Source organism: Macaca mulatta, chromosome 6 (assembly GCF_049350105.2).
Source record: "Macaca mulatta isolate MMU2019108-1 chromosome 6, T2T-MMU8v2.0, whole genome shotgun sequence".
NCBI lineage: Eukaryota > Metazoa > Chordata > Mammalia > Primates > Cercopithecidae > Macaca > Macaca mulatta.
The window spans coordinates 74,535,279-74,540,049 of NC_133411.1; the positions used below are offsets into that span (position 1 = coordinate 74,535,279).

The following is a 4,771-nucleotide window of genomic DNA, read 5'->3' on the forward strand; positions in this document are numbered from 1 at the left end:
AGTCAACTTAATATTTTACAGTCATTTAAACTATTATTCAAGAGTGAGAGAAAAATAATAAAATTGTTAGAAACTCTGCATCTAAAAGAGTTTTACCATTCTCAGAAATAAATCATTACTTTTTTTTGAGACAGGATCTCACTGTCATTCAGGCTAGAGTGCAGTGGCATGATCTATAGCTCACTGCAGCCTTGATCTCCCAGGCTCAAGTGATCCTCCCACCTCAGCCTCCCCAGTAGCTGGGACTACAAGCACGTACCACCAGGCCTAGCTAACTTTTTTGATTTTTTAGTAGATATGAGGTCTTGCTATATTGCCCAGGCTGGTCTTGAACTCCTGAGCTCAAGCAATCCTACCTCCTCAGCTTCCCAAAGTGCTGAGATTACAGGCATGAACCAAAGTACCCTGCTAAAAAAAAAAAACAAAATACAAACAAACAAACAAACAAAACTTCTTTAAGATGAAAGCAAGCCCAGAGAAAAGGCTGAATTACAGTAAACAATTGTGTACATACAAATAAGTCTATTTTAGAATTTTTTTTTAAATTTATTTTCTTATTTCAATAAGTTTTTGGGGGAACAGGTGGTATTTGGTTACATTCATAAGTTATTTAGTGGTGGTTTCTGAGATGTTGGTGCACCCATCACTCAAGCAGTGCACACAGTATCCAATGTGTAGTCTTTTCTTTTTTCAATTTTATAACTTTATTTGATGTATTTGACGATCAGCGATTAGTTCTCATCCACATTGACTGTCTGTAGATTTTTGAAAGTGGTAACAGGTACATAGGTAACCAAAGTATAGAGCTTATTTGGTGAATCTTCATCCTCATTACGTTTTCTGGACAGCCGCACATGGATTTGATGTGGGACATTCCTTATTCCTTTTTCCCAGATAGCTTTGTTGAGCCTGGTATCAATGCACACACCTGGAGTTCCCATCTCCTTCATGGCAAATTTCCAAATCTCTTTGAATGCCCGAGGGGCACACTTCTTGAAGCCCGCTCCATGGATGCGCTTGTGAATGCTGATGTGTATTCTTGGGTCACCACCTCATTGATGGCAGAATGGCCCTTTTTCTTCTCGCCACCCTTCTTTGCGGGAGCCATTCTGCCAGGTCCAAGTTGGAAAAGCCCAGTGTGTAGTCTTTTTATCCCTTGCCATCCCCCACCCTTTCCCCCGAGTCTCCGAAGTCCAAAGTATATGTACCATTCTTTGCCTTTGTGTCTCATAGCTTAGCTGCCACATATGAGTGAGAACATACGATGTTTGGTTTTCCATTCCTGAGTTATTTCACCTAGAATAATAGTCTCCAATTCCATCCAGGTTGCTGTGAATGTCATTATTTCATTCCTTTTTATGGCTGAATAGTATTCCATGTTATGTATATACCACATTTTCTTTATCCACTCATTGATTGATGCATTTGGGCTGGTTCCATATTTTTGCAATTGCAAATTTGTATGTCCACAATTGTTTCTTGTAGCTCTTTATTTCTTTTTATGTACACAATTTATTACCACTGAGATGGTTCTTTCATAACAAGATGGTTCTTTCTTTTAAAAAGTTGGTAAATTTAACAATTTGTTTAAAAATAATTAAAATTTTTGTGTGTGTTGAAAATTTGAGGGTTAAAAAAGGATAAATAACCAGATGGGGAAAGGGGGTAGTCATTGTTTAGTTAAAATGCGCTGAGTCCTTCTCATGTTCTAGAGGAGGATAGAAATAAGGAACAAATTTAGACTGTGAGAAAATTCATGGCTAAACATTTATGTTAAAAATTTAAAGATAACTGCCAAAGAAGATAAACACAATTTATAGATTGCAAGCCAGCTGAGGCAGGCAAAGCAGAAATATAGACAAATGTTATCAATCCAACAGAAGGCAGTAAAAAGGATAGGAAATAAAGATAAAGGATGGTAAGCAGAAACACAAAATGTAGTAGCAAAAATAACTCCAACTCTGTCAGTGACCAGAATAAATGTAAGGAGATTAAATTCACCTATTAAAAGATAGATTATCTGATTGGATTTTAAAAAGAGAAAGACACGTTATATGCTGCACACAAGAACTACACTTGAACAAAGGCTGAAAAGAAAGCATGGGAAAAGATATGGCAGGCAGAAACTACGCAGAAGAAAGCTGGGATTTCAGACTAACTTGAATTTAAGGTGGAAAGCAGATGATTCTAAAATCTCAGATTTTCTCTTTGATTTTTCTTGAGGATTCCACCATGACCTACTGCATATCTATTCAGGATCTCACAGTTATCTCCAACTCAGTTTTGCAAAACTGACATAATTTTCATTTCTAGGCTGTCTCTGAAGCAATTATGGGCCCTACTCTCCACATAGTTGCCCAGGTACCTTTGGTCCTCAGGCCTGCCACTTTTTTCATGGTCTTGCATTGATTATTAGGGCAACAGAAATATAGACTGTATTTCTCACCAGGGCCCGGAGGCTTCCTGGAAAAGGCATGAACTCATGTCTTTGAGGAGAGTGCCCCACTGGAGTGCCCAGAGCGGAGGCAGGCGGCTCCCTGCAGGCAGATGCAGTCAGCAGCAAGAAATTGGGACTGAACTTTCCCGTCAAAATTGGGTCCTGTCACCCCTGTCTTCTTCATCTGATTCAGCTCTCTCCAAGAGGGAGCAGAGTGAAGCAGTAATGCTGACAAAGCCAACAGCAGAAAAGAAAGCTCTGCTGAGTGATGAGAAGTAGCTTAAGGGGGACAGAGGCTGGGAGAACAGCGAGTACTGTAAGGGTAGTGGGTGGGTGGTAGGGAAGGAAACTGCCGGATACAGACCCACCACTGTCAGTGTGTCAAATCCTAGCCCATCTGCACGCCTGCCTCAGAGAAGACAGGAAGGGGGAAGCGGGGGCAGGAAGTGTGGAAGCCTCAGAATATTTTGGCCCTGCTTGTATTTGACTGTGTCAGTTCCAAGATGTTCACCTCAATCTGGCAGTCGACAGTGTCTTTTACAGCAACACAAATCAAATATTCTATTGGGTCAATGCAGAGCAGTCATTAAGTGACCCACCTCGGGGAACTGGATGCATCATTGTCGTCAAACCGGTACTTTGCTGTCAAGCAGGCACACGTCCGACCACTAAGGCATGGTTATTTCATGACCCAGACTCGAACACGGGGACAGTAGCTGCAGCACCCTTGTAAACCCCAGGCTTCGTTCGGCATATATCAGCATTCTGTCTTAATTGAATTACGTAAATATTCAATTTTTAAAATGCAACAATGAGGCAATTCCTTAAACAGAATACATGCATTTTTGGTGGCTGTTTCTCTTCTGTACTTAAGTGATCAAAGGCAAGGCAACCCTCAAATAGTTTGCAATGCTGGGAGTGGCCAGAACATAGAAAAGTGTCTGAAGAGCAAGGAGGAAGCCCCTCACTTTGACAGGCCTGTAGGATTCCCCCAAGGGCTTAATTACTCTGCTGTCATGATCCTCTATTGCTGGCCAGAGACTGAGGCGTGGACAGACACTTGCACAGTCCGAACACAAGCCTTCCCATCCTGGCCCCCGTTTGAAGGGGAAGCAGTCAGGGCCCTGGGCTCCAGGAAGACCAGAGGAGGTAGGGCTCTGCCTCCTCCAAGCCCCCAGTGATGGGCCACTGAGGCCTGCCCATCTGCCACACTGACTTGGTTTTAATGAAAACTGTCCATGTGCTGCTACTCACTCCTAATTATCTGTGCTCTGGCCTGGCTGGCTGACGTGTTTATTTTGTGGCTGCCAGACTGGTGGAGATGGTTCTTTCATAAAGAATCACACCGCTTTCAAGTTGAGTTTTCTTTTTGCCCATCATTTGTTTTTGCAAACATTTCAGGATTAATTGAACACTGTTCCCCCTTCCAACCAAAACACATGCTCGCCTTCCCTGCACAATATGGCCATCTTGGCATTTGATCATCTCTGCACACTTTCATTTCTGAGTCCCCAGTGCTGACAAAAGACCAGTCTCAAGTAACCCCAGGCCGCTGCGTGGGAGAAAATTGAGTTTCATTTCAGATTAGCCTCTTCAGTTTCTGTCTCTGAAAAGCTCATTTTCTATAAATCTAGGTTTGGATATCTTCAGGCTCACCTTGAGCATGCAGCTGCATATCTTTTGCTCATCTTTTTAATTATCACTATGGGTTTGGAAGCTTCTACAATATGTCATGTTTTGAGTAAGGGAAAAAGGAAGAAAAGAGTTAGCTCGGGGCAGACATTAGAAAGTGTCAAATAAAAATTGTTCTTCTCTAACATAATTTCACTATTAAGACATCACTGAAAAAAAGTAGCTAGAGATTAAAATGACTGTCTCCTTTATTTCTACTATTGCACACCTCATTTTGTAAAACAAAACCAAAAAACTTTCTATCAACCTCATTATCACCCCTTCTCTCTTTCTAGTGTTGCTTAATCCCACTCACACAGAAGAATCATCTGGGTGTTTTAAAATGTACCAATGTGTGGTAGACAGAATAATGGCATTCCAAAGATGTTCCCATTCTGACCTCCAGGACCCGCTACCTTTCCTGTGATTAAATTAAGCATCTTAGGTGGGAATATTATCCTGAATTCTCCAGGTGGGCTCCAAAAGTAATCACAAATGTTCTTAAAAATAGAAAAAGGAAGTAGAAGAAGAGAGTCAGAGTGAGATGTCACCATGGAAAAAAGGCACAAAGAGATGCAACTTTGTTGGCTTTGAAGATGGAAGAAGGAGGTCTTTGGAGGTTTGAAAGGGCAAAGAGACCAGGCGCAGTGGCTCACGCCTATA

General features: G+C 41.6%; 1 pseudogene; it reads right to left on the minus strand.

Moving 5' to 3' along the window:
- Window positions 1–703: 703 nt before the first annotated feature.
- Window positions 704–1,108, minus strand: LOC697987 (large ribosomal subunit protein eL31 pseudogene; annotated as a pseudogene).
- Between the last annotated feature and the right edge of the window lie 3,663 nt (window positions 1,109–4,771).